Source organism: Capsicum annuum, chromosome 7, assembly GCF_002878395.1.
Source record: "Capsicum annuum cultivar UCD-10X-F1 chromosome 7, UCD10Xv1.1, whole genome shotgun sequence".
Lineage (NCBI taxonomy): Eukaryota > Viridiplantae > Streptophyta > Magnoliopsida > Solanales > Solanaceae > Capsicum > Capsicum annuum.
In genome coordinates, this window is record NC_061117.1 from 79685404 (window position 1) to 79706364 (window position 20961).

The following is a 20961-nucleotide window of genomic DNA, read 5'->3' on the forward strand; positions in this document are numbered from 1 at the left end:
ATAAAGAGTCACATAAGAAAGAGTGAAGCCCAGATCAAGCAAATAATATACGTTACAAGAAAAGAGCTGTAACATACTAGTAATAACATCAGGTGATGACTCAAATTCTTGTCGAGAAACCAAAGCATACAACCTCTTTCGACTAATACTAGATCCAGGAGTAGTAACAGAAGAAGATACCACACCACCAGATGTAGGAGCAGAAGATAAAGCCACTGAAATATTATTAGCCCCCATAGCAACCTTGTTGACTAGACAATGCTTGAGTAGATGGCCTACCTCACCACACTTAAAGAACTTATCTCTTCCTTTCTCATAGAATCCCTAATGAGGACGACCACTGAACTGATAAAAAGGGCATGAAGAAACAGATTGACCTCTACTCACCTGAGATTGGGCAACCTGAGCCCAAGAATTGTAACCACCTTGGTGACGCCTATCGCCTTACTGCTGTGGGTAAGGAGAACTGGCAGCAAAGAAAAAACAAAAACTCCTCTACTTTCACCCTGAGACTACGCACCTTTCTAATTAGAAAATCTGCCCGACTTTTCCTGCCTATCCCCAAATTTTGCCTTCTCTTCTCATCCTCAACTTGCTACATATGAACGGTCAACCTAGATATGTTCGTATCCCTAATAAGCAAAGCAGTCGTGCTCTTCAAAATTAAATCTCTATTTAACCCAAAAGTGAACTTCCTCATTCTTGACCTCATATCAGCCACCAAATTAGGAGCATACCTCTACAACTAATGAAACTTTAAGGCATAATCTCTCACAAACATCCTTTATTGCCTGAGGTTCGCAAACTTCTCCATCTTAGCTTCCCTCAACTCTTGAGGAAAGAAACGATCCATGAAGGCATTAAAAATAGCCTCTCACAACCCTTCCTCTTCCATATCACCCTTATCACTATCCCACTCCTTATACCACTAATAAGTAATATCTTTAAGCTGATAAGTTACAAAGCTAACCCCCTCTATATCAGAAGCCTGCATAACCTAAAATACTTTCTCCAGTTTATCTAAAAAGCCTTGTGGCTCTTCCTCCACCTTTACTCCTATAAAAGTAAAAGGACCCATCTTCATAAATTAGCCAACCCTTATGGCCTCAGTAGATAAAATACTAGTCGTATCCCGCTCAGCCTGAGCAGTGACTATTTGAGAAAAAAACATGAATAGATTGACGAAACTCTGCGTTCGTCACGTTAACCCGAAGGACCTGAAGAGCAGTAAGAGGAATAAGAGGAACTCTAACACAATTGGTAATAGGACCATGAGATTAAAGATGTACTCCAGACGTAGGAGGTACCCCTTCAGCATTATCCCTAGATGGGACAGAAGAGTTTCCTTGTATTTCAAATCTAGGAGGCATGATCTAAAAGATAAATAACCAAGGATTAGAGAAGATTCTAGGACTGAAAATTTAAAGAAAGTGAAACATTCCTAAATTTCACGTAGCCTATCTTTTATGATTATGGCGAGCTTCTCACCCCTAAAAGAGACTCTAATCGAAATGGATTTATGGACTCCCAGTTGAGCATAAATGTCAAACTCAACCCGAGGTCCTGGCTGCGATGGGAATCCCTAACCATGAAGTCTCGAGAGACCCTTATAACTCCCCAACCCACTAGTGATATTGTCCGCTCTGGGCCTAGGCCCGCACGGCTTTAAAATACGTCACTAGGGAGTAAGGCTTTCTAACTTATATATCAAGCATCCCTCCTGTGTTTGGCCGATGTGGGACTTCTTCCTAAGTTGTGGTGTTACATACACCCCCTTATGGACTCAGCGTCCTCGATGAGGTTTGTCCCACCGAATGGGATTTGCCTACACTCAGGAATGAGGTTTGCCCCACTTTACCAGGATTTGCCTACACTCAGTTTGAACTTTGGCCCACATCGACAGGGACAACACAGGAGCGACTCTGATACTATTCTATCATGATCCAACCTGAGGTCCTAGCCGCACGGGCATCCCTAACCATAAAGGCTTGAGAGACCCTTGTAACTCCCCAACCCACTAGTGATATTATCTGCTTTGGGCCCAGGACCGCTCAGCTTTAAAACGCGTCACTAGGGAGTAAGGCTTTTTCACTTATAGACCCAGCATCCCTCATGTGTTTTACTGATGTGGGACTCCTTCCTAAATTGGGGTGTTACAATAAACCTAAATCTCTGATACCAACTTGTCATGACCTGAACAAAGGCCTAAACATATTGGGCATCCCACGTCCAACCAGGAATAGGGACCACCCCCTTTACCTAACCCAACCATCTTATACATCTCAGATGAGCTGAATTTCAAGCATATAAAAAGATTGCATAAATGCTATCATGAAGACTCTGGGATAGGGTCACGACCATGACAGACCTAATTGAGTCTACCCACACTAAACCAACCATCTATTTCATACCAAACCAAAGAGAGTATCAAGACATAATATGATAATTAGACCCAAAATATAATACGATGGAACAACCAACAATATCGTCCAATGATGTAAGCCTACCAATTTATTCTAATGTCAAGGCCGACACCAATACCGATCTTGCCCATACCAACCCCTAGAAGTACCACAATGCCTCTATCCAAAATAATACAAATATTTGGTTGGGACATGCCCCCAACCATGGCCGAAACCAATATCCAAATCAAAAACAAAATGTCTAAGAATGTCCATATCTTGAAATAGAGCTTCCAGAAAGATGGAAGCTCACCACTTCAATCCAAAAGCTATCTCCGAATCAATCACTATGTAGGAGGAGTCAAACAGCTAGTTCTGCATAGTGTGGGCATACAGTTGCCAATAGACGGATTAGCGAATAACCGCTAGTATATATCTCTAGATAAGGATAAAATAATGTTTTTTAAACAACCAAGAAAAACCATTTATGATGCATACAACCATACATATATATAATTACTGGGAAAGGGAATCTGTGTTTAGCATGTATTTGAAACCTTTACCTGGGCTGTGTAGCCTTGCAGTTCAACCACACCCATGGGCCGTATGGGTTTAGCTACCCCTACTGAAAGAGTCACAGTGCATATAGCTGCACAACCAGGAAATAACCTATAGGATGACTAGTACATACCTCCAATATAAAATGTGGCACTCGCACGTGGTCATCAAAGACCCCTCATATCGACAAATATAAGTTTCCATTTTCATTCCCCCAAAACCTCCACCTTCTACCGCTTAGTTACACATCCTTCCATTAATTCCCAAATTAAAACCATGTCTAAACAATCCATATACCATTTATTAATACAGTAAAATTATTGGTGGTATCGTCATACCAACCATACTTGCAAGATTTAACCATAGCCAAACCATTTAGGTTAAGGGGACACTCAAGTGCCCTTTCCGTTTACCATATTAACCTCTTGGGAGACTACCGTGTTCTCCACAAGCATAAACAATTATCCTTTACCCTTAGTAAACCATTTAAACCATTTATAGTTTTATATATAAGCTGAAAACTAGCAAGAGTTTCTTTTTAAGGAGTCAATGCAATGAATATATCTATATAAGCATTTTATCAAACACTTTGGGGGTATAATATGACTAAAACCAATTCCAAAGACCATTAAACCATTACCATTCAAACCAATTTACCAAAACCATCATTGATGCATATAAAAGCATAATTAAATCATAGAAAACCATAACCAAGCCATTATAAACAAAAATCCTAATTAATAGCTTAAAACCATAAACCACGCAACATTGAAACCATGATCACATCCATAAAATCCATCTATTTTTAGAAATAATAAGTAGGGAAGAGACACATGCCTTAAACCGAGAAAAATTATGGAAAAAAATCACCAAAGCAAGCCCCAAAGTAATCCCTGAGTTGAAACCCTAGCTTTCTTTCCCCAAAATATCTTGAGAGAATTATGATGTGTATGAAATAGTTTTCTAAGTATTAATGAATAGAATAATAGGGTAAATAATCTCTTAAGTATATTAGAAGTTGTGGGTCATAATTAGGGTAAGTAGGGAAATGTCCAGAATACCCCCACTTAAGTTTCTTAAAAACCCACCACAGGGATACGACTGACCCTCTTACGAGTCGTACCCTTCCTTACGATTGGTTTTCATCAGTCATACTCAGGCCTTAACCTTTGGATCAGACACTGTCCAGTATATGACTCATCCAACCAAATTGTAACATCAACATACGATCCGTACCCATGATCCGTATCCCTGGCACAATGAATTACCAGGAGGGTCAAATATTGCCCACTATACGAGTCACCGATATGACTGTACCAATCCGTATGACTCGTACCCCTTAGTCATGACCATTCCAGTGATCAAAACCATCCTACTAACTAACATTGGTCAACTTATGATAGGACTATATCACACGTACCCAAGAATACAGCTCGTACCCTGGAGTCGTATTGAGTCCAAAGAATGGATTTCAAGGAAAATTTCTAAGGCTAAAACCCAGGATGTAACACTAAATCAAGATTCTAAGCCAATTACGGTTTTGGTCAAAAGTTCATGAAATTTAAACATGAAATAGAAGGATTCATACCTAAAATTTATTGTTAATCACAAAAATATATGTTATCTATGTGCCCAAGAGGTACCCAAGACTCAATTAAGGGTTCCTAGGTCTCAAAAGTGTGCGAAGAATGTCCAAAATGCATCCTAAATCTTAAATGCCCTTCCCCGGTAAATAAGTGGCACGATTGCCATCCATTGACCACAATTGTGGCATGGCGACCGCATTCATGCTTGTGAAATCACGACATCCTTTCTTTTGGACCAGGTAACAGCTAAAACTTAGAAGAAATTCCAAGTTTCAGCCTATGCCTCGGGATTCATTAAAAATTTGATATAAGCAAATGAACTATTTAGCCACACTAAATTCAACATTTCAGATGCGTTTTCAAAGTCATATTTTCCATTCGAGGTCATTTTGACCAAATGTGGGTCCCACACCCGAATTTCAAACTTTTCAACTTTTCGACTAATAGGTCAAAAAGAGTTCGAGCATAATGGGATCCAAACCAAAGGACTACCTATCCCAAAATCAATATTCTGGAGCTATTAGTGCAGTTGGAATTTGCATTCAAGATTGATTTATTGATGTTTATGCCTAGTGGCCATTTGGAACTAGCGAAGACTTCTAAATAAGGAATTGACTCTAAAACCCAAATGAACTATCTGGTAAGAGATCTATCAGTTCTAATAAGTCATAAATGACTTAGGACAATATGGAAAAGCTCTAATGGTGAAAATAAGAGGAAATATGGAAAATAACTTAAAGGTTTATTACAATATCCATTACTAAATGAACTTTCGTCCCCATATGATAAAGATGAGGAAATACCTGAAGTCTTAAATAGGTGGGGATACTGGGCCCATATCTTGCACTCAATTTCCCAAGTGGCCTCATCCATAGGGCAATGCCTCTACTAAACCTTAACTATGGGAATCTCCCTAGTACGCATTTCCCTCACATCACTCGCCAAAATAAGCACTGGCTCCTCCACAGAGTCCAAATACTCATGTAGCTGAAATGAATCCCATCTAAGTACTTGGGACGGATCAGGAATATACCGTTGCAACATAGATACATGGAAAACTAGATAAATAATAGCAAATTCTAGAGGTAAATCTAACTCATAAGCTACCTCACCAATCGCACAGAGGATCTCAAAAGGACCAATATAACGAGTGTTGCGCTTACCCTTCCTCCTGAATCTCATCACACCCTTCATAGGAAAAACACAGAAGAATACATGGTCGCCAATTCAAAATCTTAAGGCATGAAGCCTTCGATCTGCATAGGCCTTTATCCTACTCTGGGCTGCTCTTTGCCTATCCTGAATCACCTTGACTCTAACTAACTAGTCCTGAAGAAAATCCATACCACGGGGACTCACCTCGGAAGTCTCAAACCAACCGAATGGGGAACGACATCTCCTACCATTCAAAACTTCAAAAGGCACCATCTCAAAACTCGAATGATAATTATTGTTGTATGCAAACTCTGCCAAGGATAAGTGTTGATCCCACTGGCCTCCAAAATCTATAACACAAGCTCGGAGTAAATCCTCAAGTACGTAAATAGTCCGCTTATACTCACCGTCGATCTGCGAGTGAATGGTTGTACTTAAATCCACCTAAGTACCTAACTCCTCCTGAAGTACTCTTCAAAACCTCAATATGAGCATAGATCCATGGTCTAAAATAATAGAAATGGGCACCCCATGCCAACGGACTATCTCCCAGACACAGGTATGGGCAAATCTCTTAACACTAAAGGTTACTTGAATAGGAATGAAATATGTTGACTTAGTTAAATGATCCACGATCAACCAAACACCGTCAGAACCACAAGAGGTACGAGGTAAACCACTAATGAAGTCTATAGTAATCTATTTCTATTTCCAATCGGGAATGGGAAATGTCTGATCAACCCACTAGGACGCTGATGCTCGATCTTTAACTGCTGACAAGATAAGAAACAGGCAACAAAGTCAGCCAAATCTCTCTTAATTCCACTCCACCAATAATTTTGTCTCAAATCTCTATATATCGTGGTTGTATCGGGATAAATGGATTATCTAGAGCTGTGAGCCTCATGCAGAATCGACTTAATCAAATCACAAACCTAAGGAATGCAAATACAACAATCAAACCCTAAAATACCAACAAAATAAATAGTGTGGCTCTCGAACTCACCACTCGACATGTAATCACAAAGGAAGCAAAGTTGATATCCTCATACTGACAATCACAAACCTACTTAAATAGTGAGGTGCTTACCTCCACACTAGCAAAAATCCTCCTAGGGTCTAAAATATTAAGGAAAACCATCAAATTGGCTAAGGACTGAATGTCCCATGTCAAAGGACTCTAAGAAATTGATATGCAAGCCAGACTACCCATACTCACCGCCTTGCGACTTAAGGCATTAGCCACCATATTCTGCTTACCCAAATGTTACAAGATGGAAATATCATAGTCCTTAAGCAACTCCATTCATCTATGTTGTCAAGCGTTTAGCTCTAACTAGGTTATAAAAGGCTGAAGGCTACGATGGTCGGTGAAAATCTCACAATGCACTCCATACAAATAATGCCTCCAAATCTTAAGCCAAAAACTACCATCTCCAACTTCAAATCATAAGTGGGGTAGTTGCGCATATTCACCTTAAGTTGTCTAGAAATATAAGCAATAGCACCACACTTCTGCATCAAACTACAACCTAGACTAACACTCGAAGTATCATAAAACACGGTGAATCCTTTACCCTCAATAGGAAGAGCTAACATAGGAGCTAAGATAAGGAAATCCTTGAGCTTTCCAAAGCTCGACTCATACTCATCAGACCATTAAAAAGGAACCTTTTTTTGAGTTAATATGGTCATAAGGGGCTAAAAAAGTAGTAAAGTGCTCAATAAAGTGTCAATAATAACCGGTAAAACCAATGAAGCTATAAACCTCAATTGGACTCATAAGCCTAGTCCAATCATGAATCGCCTCTATCTTGGTTGGTTCTACCATAATACCATCCTTAGATACCATATGGGCAAGGAATGTCATAAACTCTAGCTAAAACTCACACTTGGAGAACTTAGCAAAAAACAAATGATCTCTCAATGTATGAAGCACGATCCTCAAATGTTGTACATGCTCCCCACTACTCCTTTGATACACAAGGATGTCATCAAAGGACACAATCACCAAAGAGTCAAAATAAGGCCTGAATACTTGGTTCATCAAATCCATGAATGTTGTTGGGGGAATTAGTCAATAAAAAAGACATCACCAAGAACTCATAATGACTATAACAAGTCCTAGAAGCTATCTTTGGGAGAATCTCAACCCGAATCCTCAACTGATGGTAACAAGACCTCAAATCAATCTTAGGAAACACCATTTCACCCTACAACTAGTAAAATAAATCACCAATGCAAGGCATAGGATAACAGCTCTTCACCATCACCTTATTATGCTGCCTATAATCAACGCACATAGACATTGAATCATCCTTTTTCTTTACAAACAATATAGGAGCTCCCCACGGGAACATACTCGGTCTAATAAAACCCTTATTGAGAAGATCCTAAAGCTGAGAATTCAGCTCTTTAAGCTCAACAAGAGCTATATGGTAAGGTGCCATAAAAATAGGTCGAGTGTCAGGCTCGAGGTCAATATCAAACTCAATATCAAAAACATGGGAATACCAAGCAAGTCTATAGTGAACACATTAGGGAACTCACAAACAACAAGAATAGAGTCAAGTGATGGACTCTCCACATGAGTATCACAAATATTAGTAAGATAAGACTCGCAATCCCTCAAAATAAGTCTCCTAGCATGAACATAAGAGATAATCCTTGTTGGCTCATGGCTAACCGCTCTCTACCACAAAATTTAGGGTGCATTAAGCATGGATAATGGTCTTGGCAAAACAATCCATGACCATAAGATAGTGGGATAACCAGTCCATGCCCAGAATCATATCAAAATCCAGGATATCCAGAATACGAAGATCAACATCAATAACTAGCACAACACATGATCTGAAGACTCGATCCACTACTAAAGAATTACCCACGAGAGTAGATATGCATAAAGGCACTGATAATAAATTAAAGTTAACTCCAATCATGGCGTATAATAAGTAGATATATAAGAATAAGTGGATTTAGGATCAAATAAAGCATGAGCCGACTTGCGGCACACCAAAATTGTACCTGTAACTATAGCATCTGAGTCTCAAGATTAGGTCTAGCATGTACTACAAATAACTAACCATGCCCACCACCTGGATGGGCACCTGACCGACCTCCTATCCTGCCTGTCTGAGAACCACCTCAAGCACCCTGGTAATCCCGCCTATGACCATGAGAACCACTTCTACCCGAGAGGTGAACTGCTCTAATAGGGAAAGTACTGTGGGTAAAAAAAATATTAACCCATGATTAAAGCAACCCCACAAATAATAACCAAGAAGTCCAATAGTAAAATAAGAAGTATGAGCCAAACCAGAACAAACAGATCTGGCTGACCCAAAATAACCATCGTGTATAGACTGACCCATGGATGAACCTCTCAAAGATTGGTCACCGCCCTTACTAGGGCAACCAATAGCACAAGAATGACCTCTGTTAATAATCAGAACAGCTTTTTAAACTAGTCTACTAGACTGACTTTGAGGCTAAAAAGATAGACTCGGAGAATACCCAATATGAGAACTACCACCTCTGAATTAGAAACTACTACGGCTCCCATTATATCTACCCTAAAATATAGGTCTCTTATCACGACCCTTACGACTATCACAGTGTATCTCCTCCATCACACTAGCATGATCCAAAACCTCAAAATGTCCCATAGCCTATAAATGATAGGAAATGGATGTCAAAATTCTAATTCGTAGGACTCCACTAGACATTTTCTCTTATACCAAGAACAACAGTGAAACCTAGGCTCTGATGCCAATTTGTTATGACCCAATTTGCAGGTCATGATGGCACATACTAAATCCCACCAGTAGGTAAGTTGATACCATAACTTAGAGCTAACGCAATGGGTTAATTCAATAAAGAATGACAACATAAGCAAAATCCAATGAACAAAAGTCAAAATATAAGAAAAGTGTTCTATCATAGATAAATAGTCACCATATGATACCAATCGACAAATGGGTGAAGCCAGTACAAGAGCATATAATATCGACAATATAACCTAAATAACTTAAAGTATAGTCAATACATCTTTCTCCAACACTAATAATTGAATGTAAAAGATAGAGGGAAAATGGGTTACTCAAACTCCATGAGCTCGCCCTAACTCCGAAAGATCAACTCCTTACGAGCTCAAATCAACGGCGGCAACTAGTAATCAGATCTACACCAAAAGGCATAGAAGGATAGTGTGAATACCAAAACAATAGGTAATCAGTAAGCATCATTGACCGACTAAGCTAAGTCATAATATAAAGATGGTTAAATACCAGATAATCCTAAATAAGTCAAGGTACAAAATCAAACCTGAATTATCTCCATCATCACTATATATAATGAGTAAGTAAATCAAAATAATAATAGAATAGATGACTCTAAACATACCGATAGCGGCATGCATAAGAAATAGATAATTCGGGACCATAACGCATCGTACACGCAAACAAGCATAAGTAACAAGTTGGCACCCATACATCAACTGGTGCATAAAGTAAAAAACTCATCACCGCATCCTATACTACAGGAGAGTACACCCAAGAGAGATAATAATATGGTATTTAACTAATAAAGAATCCAGTTCTCATTAATATTCAATTGTATTTCACATTTATCATCAATCGGTTATTTTACCAAACTTTCAAGTGCTACCAATATCGACCATATCACCATATTCCACACAATTACCATTATTAGCTACTTATCAATAATAAATATTAGCCATTAATCATTAGCTAAAGAAGGATCATTAACTAGTCCATTAGACTCCTAGCCATCACCTTATATAATTATTTATCAGGCAGCTGTTCACCACAAAGCCATTATATTAGTCAATATCACTTACCTAACCAACCATTATCACTAACATTACACACTTAAGTGAATCCTTAATTTACACTAGTTTCCACATACCAACTAGTCTTGATTGGTTAATTAAACAATATCCATCACTAATCCCTAGTCATCATAAATCACTAACTACACCCCTTTATAAGAAATTAACACTAGTGGGATACAACCAGTATCCAAATGTCAACAATTTACCTACATTACATGTAAAAAAAGTGCATACATATTTGTACATACAATTGCCATACATAGGGCTAGCCGGACTCGAATTGATAAATGTACACATAGGGAGATCAATAATCATCCCCTGACCTTACTGGAAATATAATCATAGTCACACACCAGACTTGTCGGGCATTTATATAATCATCATAAAGTCCTTCGAACTTTCTAGGTATCAATATCATCATAATATGCAATTTAATTATTAATATTAAAAAATAATTCCCAGAAGGGCTAAAGTAAATGATAAACCCCATGAGGGCTACAGTAAATGACAAGCCCCATAAGGGCTAAAGTAGATAACAAGCCCCACGAGGCTAAATAATGTTAAAGGAAAAGTAAAGAAGGGCATACCTCCAATACTCAACATTTATCTTCTATGTCAATTCATCAATAGATAGACATATATGACATTAGAATTACAATTATCTTCTGGTTTCAAGCATAATTAGCCATATAACTTCCCAAATATTCAATAAACATACCTTCTAGAAGGATTAGGGTCAAGGCCCATAATATTAGCAACATGAGGGCTTTCTAGAATGGTTACTAGTTTGGTTACTAAACAAGAGTACATCATGAGTAATAGCATGCCCAAATCACAAAATAATAATTTAATTAATGACATACATGATAATGTAGACATGGGCTTAATTGATAGCTTAAACCATAGTTACTTGTAGCCTTTATGGTAATTTAGTTAACAAACCATATACATCACTTCTAATGTCCTTACCATAACATAATTACCCAAATTAGCCAACATGTTTCCAAGGGAGCATTTTCTTAGCATTTAGTAGCCATCTAATGTCTTCAAGAGAACTATCTCAATCCGAGCTTAAGGTAGGTTAAGAAATCCTTTCTAATTCCCCAATCACATTTTTAATCTACTTTTACTTGAGACTAGGCAAAGTTATCTAAATCCATTCTTAGATGTATAGAAAGCCACCACAAGTCTTAAGGTAAAGGTCCATCCCATCATTACACCTAATTCAATTATAGTATCTAAGATACTTTCATCAATTGTGAGCACTAGGGAAAACTTACCCACAACATGAGTGAAAAGGTCATTCACACACAACTTGAGTAACGAAGGTATTCCTAATGCTAACCATGAGACATAAAGTCTATTTTCCCCAAGGTTCGAGCCTACAAGTCAAGCATTTCAAACTATAATTTTAAGTAAACTAAATAATGCAACTAACCCAAGTCTTACCATTTATCAATCCAAAACCTAAAACACCTTCCAAATCTAGCAAGACATCATAATTATACTATCATATAGAGCAATCCAACAAGGAACACGACCAAACTACCTCAAAACCAAAGAAAATGTACGAACTGCTAAACCTTTACTCTTTCTTTCTGAGAAGCTTCTTTAAGGTGCCAAGCTATCAAAAACACAATTATGCATTATAATGAGAACATTTACATCTATATTGTACTATAGTTCTTTGGGTCTAAAAGTGACACCAAAATCTCCAAGTGGGTCCCACTTATGGAAAACACATTTTTTGAGGTCAACCCAATTGTCATACATGATTAAGTAATCATAACACTTAAGAAATAGGTCAGGTCTAAGCTTATTTGGGATAAAATCAATCCTCTAAGCCAATTAGGGTTTTGGTCAGAATTTCAAGAAATTCAAATATGTAATGGAAGGATTCATACCCTAAATTCATTGTTAATCATAAAAGTATATGTTATTTAAGCTTCCAGGGGGTACCCAAGACTTAATTTAAGGTTAATATACCATTCTAAGGTTCCTAGGTCTCAAGAGTGAGTGAAGAATATCCAAAACACGGCCTAGATGGCCTGTAAATATCCATCCTAGGTAAAGGGATGGCATGATCACTATCCATAGACCGCGATCGCGGCATGGTAATTGCCATTCATGCAAATGCAATTGTGGCATCCTTCCTTTTACACTAGGTAACAATTGAAACTTAGAAGAAATTCCAAGTTTTAGCCTATGCCTCGGGATTTGATCAAAATCCTATATAAGAAAATAAACTATGTAGACACACTAAATTTGTTGCTTTTGATGTGTTGGCGAAGTTGTTTTTTCCATTTGATGTTGTTTCGACTGGAATTTGCATCTGAGATTGTTCTACTAAATTATTTGCCCATTGGACATTTGAAACTAGTGCAGACTTCTAAATAGGGAATTAACTCTAAAACCCAAATGAACTGCCTGGTAATAAAACTATAAATTTCGTTAAAGTCATAAATGTCTTGGGGCAAATATGGAAAAGCTTTAACAATGAAAATAAGCAAAAATATGGATAATTACCTAAAGGGTCATTACATGCTACCTCAAATGGGCTCCAAGTATCACTTGAATCAACTGTCATGAGGTGTACTAATTCTTGGATCTGCACCGAAAGGGTGAAGTTGGGGTGAGTACGGTCCATTTGTACTCAGTAGGTATCATAGGCCATCTGAGCAAAGTAAAAAATAAAGTATACAAAATACACACTATAGGCATGTCACCTACAATCAGAAAATATCTCAAGCGGTAGCCCACATCGTTTGCACTAACAGTTCTACTATATTCATATATAACACACACAAATCTAACAACGAAGCAAAATTATACATATATCACACATATAGGCAATAAATAAGTAGTACCTATAGAAAATCTCATATCAAGGAGGATAAAACAACACAAAAGAGTACTATATATGCAAAATGTGTTGATGATGATGACAATATACGAGGTCATTGCACAACCTCTAAATACACCTATCGAATTGTGCTCCCGGGGTAGTACCCATGGAGGTTTCATCAAATCATATGCAATCCATATCCCATATCCATATCTCCTCTCCAACACATCCATTGGTAAAGGGTTTTAAAGATATCATATTTTCTGTCAGAAAAAACTAGTATTTCCAGTATTTCCCCAGTGATACCAATGTTTCATGAATGTTATGATATGCAGATGTAATGCTTACAACCAACCAAAATGATAATTTTCATATCCAACCAATATACCAACCAAGTGGGCTAAAATTCAGTTAATATTCCAACCATCTATAAAACTAATGTAATCCATATGCCTATCGAATAAATACACCAAAATATACCATTTATACCATATTAGGCTTTTTCATCAAACAAGATATAACTAATTTCATATACACAAGGCCAACGGTGTTATATAAGACCCCACATTGTCACACATAGCAAATAGTATCCCCAAACTACTAATTAGAAATAATATAGGCCCCCACATAGGCATAATATAATAATATAGCTATTTTCATGATTAGTTCCCATATCCTTAATATGATTTTGTACCAATATTAACTACCCAATCCAGTCTAAAGAAAGTTAAGCCAGAACCTACCTTGAATGCCAAAAATTAGATAGAAAAATCATATACTTAGAGCCCTTCCCTTATGAACAAATTCAAAATCAACTAAAATGTACAAATATAGAATCTATGCATCATAACATAATCAACGATACCCATATTGTCAATTCTTAAGTTGGGGTCAAAAATGGACCACCAAAATGGGTTTTTATTAAAAAAAAAAAGGTGAAATTGAAATTTTTGTGTAAAAACATATTTTCCAAATTAAAGGAACTCATAGGAGAAAACCCAAGTGAAAATAAAGTGAAATTGGGGTTTGAATTGAAGAAATGATGATTTGGTCCTTCTGAGATAAAATCCCCAAATTCTACCTTTAAATTAGTGTTTAAACAAGACTTAAATGATAAAATTGAATAAAAGTAGTTGAAATAGGAGTTTTGGAGCTTATCCAAGCTTAGAAATGGAAGCAAATACTCAAAAAACACGATCCCCAAGCTTCAAGACTCAAAAATGGTGAAGAAAATAGAGAAAAGGATTATTTATACCCAGGTTCCAGGTGTCACTAAAGTGGTCAGGTTTTTGCTTTAGTGGTACTCTCTTAGCATGCTAGTCTGCTAAAGCATGACAAGGTCCATTTTAGTGTATTTCGCTAAAGAGGATAAGGGCCTCTAAAGTACCCTTGCCTAACTGGTATCCGACTGCTAAAGTGACCAAGTAGTGCTTTAGTACCCATCACTAAAGTAGCTAATGTGGCATCTTTAGTAGCTGCATCAGTTGAGTAGTACACTAGCTGTAGAGACTTGGAATTCCAAGTCTCCGCAGGCTCCTCGAGAATCATCCAAAATCTTAAGTATGCAAAAAAACTATGCTACCCTATCAAATTTGATGATATGGACTCAATGGTGATATCAATTTTTGGAAAAAAATTTCATTTTCACAAAGTTGACCCCCAAAACTCAATTTCACCACTTTTTGAACAAAGGGTCGTGATGAGATATAAAAGTTGTAAAACCACACCAACCATGTTACCAATCTAAAATCAATGTTTTGACTCTATTGGCATTATCCATTTTTCACCTAACATATAGATCAATAAATGTTGACCAAAGTCGACTATAGGGCTTTTTAAGCCACCAAAAATCATAATTTCACATAATTCACACTGAAATGCATTAGGAATCGTGCCAATTATCCCCTCCCCCCCACCCCACCCTAAAAATATCATAAACCAACTACAAAAAGGGGTAAAATGGACAAATTACACAAAATTAAATATATTACATAAATTACCAAAGAAATAAAGTCATTACAATGCCTAACAACACAGGCTAGCATTCACATTCAATCCATCATCACCTTTCGAATCAAAACTTCTTCTTTTTTATAAACAAACAAAATTAACGCCCTATTTAAGTCACTTATCTTTACCCTCTAAAACTTCTATCTCACTATCACTTTTATCTTTCTTTTTCTCACTCTATAGTTTTTTCTTGATTTGATACATATCTTAAAATGCCACAATAGTTATCTAATTAGGTTACTTACTAGAAAAGTTTTATAAAACCCCAAATTTAATACCTGAAATGCTACTCGGTGCTCATGACCCCAAAGGACCCCAAGCTAACCCATGATTGATTCTTGTAACTAAGCACTAAATAATAGGCTGTAAATATGTAAAATATAAGATGTAAGGACATAAGTTTTAAAACTAAACTAATACTGAATATAAAACAATGTCTATATGGGGTATAACAATACCCAAAACTAAAATAAACTGCCTGAAATATGTTGTAGTCTGAAAGCCTCTATACTGTCTGAAAATTATGGAGTTGATGGGACATGTCCCTAACTAACTCTAAACTACTGAAATAAACTAAATACTGAAGGAATAAAATAATTAAATAATAATATCCTCAAATGAAGAGGACTCACTGCTGACTCTAACTATTAAAATTAGAATTCTACTGATGCTTTGGAGCTCGTGCTTCTGAACCATGAGCATAAAAACACCATAGCGCAAATGCGTCAATATGATTGAATGTACTATTATGCAAGTGAGGTAGGCTGAATGCAAAGGGTTCATATGCATGAACAATACTAACTGACTGTACAACATAAATGTGAGAATACATGCATGGATAAGTAACTGAAACTAAATACGCGGTAATACTGACTACTGAGTATAAATACTGATAAAATGAGCTACTGGTAACTGAGATAACTAATACTGAGTAATTATATCTGACAATCTAGATTTTGATGAAACTAACTTAGTTCCGTACTGTACTGAGTGACCATATCTGACAGTCCTGATATCTGAAGAACTATCTGAGTTCTATTACTGAGACTGAGTGGTTGTTTCTAATAGTCCTGATTCTGCAACTGAAATTGTGGGAGAATTAATCTAACCAATATGCCCTTATAAGCTATTATAGCTGAGTTGGGGTCCGATCTATAACCCTAATTAGAAGGGTGTCAATACCACACCACTAGTAAGGACAAGCTGTCTGACAGTGTCCCCAAAGGAGAATGATAGGACCCTCATCTGATAGTGTTAATCCACCTTATCAACCCTCAACTGATAGTGTTGATGTCTTAACCTATGCTAGCTATATAGTTCTGGAATGCAAGGATTGCTTCTAAGAATCACGCCCTTTACTGATAGTGTGTGTTCCCATCCTTGGGTTCACTCGGTGCTGAATCCTACTCCCATATGAATAGACATTGAACTAGACTGGACTAATCTATTACTGATTATACTGATTAACTGGACTAAACTGAGTTCCATGGATTTCATTGACTGATGGAATACTATTGACATCAGATAACTAACTGAGAATTCTAAGATTTCTAAGTATTAAGATTACTAGATTACTGAGATTACTGATATTACTGAGTACTAGACTGATACTGAATTTACTGAGTTTTCCTGAGTCATGTGACTAACTGAATTCTACTAATCATGGCTTGGCTGAGAGTATTATGAAAATTGACACTGGATTTGGGCACACAGCTAAATTATCGGGTATTAAAAGATCAACATTTACATGTTCATTATTCTTTCACTAAGACATTTCAACGAACACTTGTGATACATTACTTGTACATGGATAAGTAAAACACATTAGCATACTATAGCATGGCATTATTTCATTCTCATGGATAACTTATCAAACACTTTTACAACTTGCACATAAACTAGCATGGCATGATTTTTTTCTCTTATTAACTCACATGGAAATTCATTAAACACCTAGTCAGCATAACATATGCACATAACGCTATTCAATAAATAGGCATCATAATTCTTATTCCTATTGACAAATTTCAAGGGTTTAACGCGGTTTCACATGATACTACACATATATCACTTTATTTCACATAGATATTGCAATTAAATCATAAACTAGAGAACCCATTAACATAATAGTTATGAACACAATCAAACTAAATCATGAAATTCACAGAACATTATCTTGAGTTTTTGAAAAGGTTTCTTGGACTCCAAGGGTGGAAGGAAACCTTGGATGAGCACATGACATACTTGGAAATCTAAGTTCTTAAGGTTCTTGGAGAGATTCTTGGAATTGGCCTTGATTTCTTGAGCTAGGTTTTTTACCTCTTGAGAGAGAAGGATTTTGTTCTTGAGAGAAAGTGAGGAAAATGATATAATAGGATTTTTAGGGCATAATTTCATGGTTAAAGGCTGATCAGAGTCATGGAAAAAGATCCAATTTCCCTTAGAAAGTTTTTATTCTTTGACATTGAAAACCTGATTTGGGCACCTGACACGACGCAGTGCTATCATGTCGTGTCTCTGGAAAATGACTACTGATAAATTGCATCATGGCACAATGTGGTGAAATCGTGTTGCAATACTAGATGGGACCTAGAAGCTCACCACGATGTAGTGGTATTGTGTTGCAACACTGGAAAGAGACAAATTCTGAATTTGAGCCTTGGTACGATGCGCCATAATCGCAAAGGCTCATTGGATTCGACAATTGCCATTTTGGCATGCTCCGCGATGCGTTGATAGCTCAGGTGGCACACTGTCTTACTAAAATGGCTCTAACTCTTCGCTCGGATATCAAATTTGGGAAAATTTGGTATCGATGGAAAGCTTATTCAATTTCTCACACAACAAAAAGTCAAAATCTTGAAAATTCCATATGTATAAAAATAGATTCATCTTTTAAAGTAAGCCTTTAACATTTTAGGATGATTTTTAAGCTAGGTAGAAGTATGGGGTATTACAATTTATCCCTTTATTGACACCTATAACATTGAAAAACATAAGACTAAGAAGCATTTGGTTTAAAATAGTTAGCTTCCTTGGGTTTGTTGATGACCTTGGACTTACAGTCCCCCTTGAATAAAGTAGGTGGATTATCTCTCTTAGTCTTCTATCTAGAGATATCATACTTTAATTTTCATTACTTTTTCTCCATGATGAGGTTAAATAAACTGTACGGTAGATAACTTCTCTTTTTTCAAATTTTTCTCGATCTTAAAGGCATCATGGAAAATTATTTCAAGACTCCAGAGTGTTAAAGCCTCAAAGGCTTAAATATTTCTTGTCTCAAGTTAGCTACAAATTTCATCACCATGTATTGTATATTCTCCTTAAGTTTTGATTTCATTCTTAGATTCTCGAACTCATCATGATATTCTTTGACACTCTTGGTGCCTTTTCTTAACATATAAAACTTCTTGTTCCTCTCTTGGTAGTAGTTTGGAGTCAAGTACTAAAACTGCATGAGATTAATCAACTCTTTCCATTTTGGCAACTCATACACATGATGGCTCTCTCTTTCTTATCTCTTAAATTCCTACCAAGTATAAGTGTATCCCTCAAATTGAGTAAGGGAATACTTTTCTTTTAATTTTTTAAACACGTTATGGGTCAAAAATATTCTCTCACATAGTATCTTCCATTCTAGAAACTCCTCCAGGTCACTAATCTTCTTGAACCTTGGAAGTATCACTTTAATTGTGCTCAACCCTTGGTTATCATCATCTCCAAGATTACCATTCCTATCTCCTCTATTATTTTATTATCTCTTTTATCCCCATACCTAACTCTTGTATCTCCATACCTTTGTCTTCTCCCACCTTGGTTTCCTCCATACCCTTGATGTTGAACTCCTTGCCTTGGTACACCTTGTCTATTCCTACCTCTATCGTATAAAATTCATTTTTGTTGACTTTATCTTTCAACTCATCATATAAGGAATTGTGATATAGGGGGTCTTGGTAAAGTAATTATGGAGTGAATCATGAAGGTATATATAGGTATTTGATATGACTTGCGAGATAGTAGATGGTGTGAAACTCGGTTGTCCACAAATAAATGGCTCTCTTTTGGAGAGTAATATGGTTGAGGATGCGGATATAGTGTGGTTTGTATTTAGCAATTTATATTGGTGTATGGACATAATGTAGGTTGTTGGTATCTTGGGAATTTGGGTTGTCAGAGTTACATAGGTTAGGTGCTTGTCTCTAAAATAACTTAGGTGTTGGTCCCTAGAAAATTCCAATCTTTGAGCTTACCGCCCTGACTACGACTCTCCTTGCGAGTCGTAGAGAGTCATCATGGGTCATCAGACTCAATCATAATGTGCGCAGTAAGATTTGTCTAAGTCACTATTTTGACTATGACTAGCATGTTACGAGTCGTAAGGACTCTAAAGGACTCGTATAGTCTTGTCCATAAGGAAACCAATGTAATGCCTAAAGTAATTTGTCCTAAGTAGGATTAGGATATAACAAGTCTTATGAACTTGTTATGAGTCATAAGGTCCTTTCCATAACTAGACTACTGTTGGTGGTCTAGGACAAAGTCTAGACTATGACTGAGTGGAAACGTGTCGTAGCGTGACCCTACAAATCATAAGGCCACCCGTAATGACTAGCGGCTTATTTTCCAAATTTTTAATGAGGGTATGTTAGACATTTTTATCTTATTCCAATAATAAACCATGACCTATAATCATACTTGGGACACTATTTTCATCCATAATACACATCAAACACACTCTCTTCTCTCTCAAATTCATCCAAGCATCAATACTTATGGTTTCCATAAAATAGGTCAAGTAGAGCTTCAAGGATTGAATTCTCTCCGTAACCTTGGGTATTTCAAGCATGTTACTCTACCCTTAAATTCACTTTACCGAATGCATTACTTTACATGGTTAATTATATGGATTTAAAGTAGATATGGTTGAGGGCTTTGACATGAATGGTTCTTAAATTGATTTTCCATGATTTATAATGAATTATTTATGCTTTGTTAAAGGTTTTGAAATTGTGGGGTGCATAGGATTGGTGAATAATAAAAGGGGTTAAGTTTTCCCCAATTGTGATGAATTTTTCTTTGACATATGGTTTTGGAAATTGAGTTCCCTCAACCTAAATATGAAATTCTTAATGACATATAGCTTTGTCACATAACTTGCTCACTTGAACTAATGCATTATCATCGAAGGTTAAAGAACCCTGGTATGATTTTATTGAACTTTGGGATTTGTGAATTCCCCCTGTGAATGCTAATTGAACCTAAGGGGTCATGAATTTCCCATATGTAATGGTTAACTGATTATGGCATGATATAAACATGCAAGTGGGGTTGGTATGATGATATCCTCTGGTTCGTGCGGCTATATACACTAGGGCCCTTCCAGATGGGGAGATCTGGGACCATATATCCCCTAGGTTCCTTGATTACGACGGTTATGCTACACAATCCAAGTTAAGATTTTAAAATTTTATGCTAAGCCTTGTTCCTACCCCAGTATGTGATATATGTATATATATGTATTTGCATCTAATGATGTGAATGGGATTT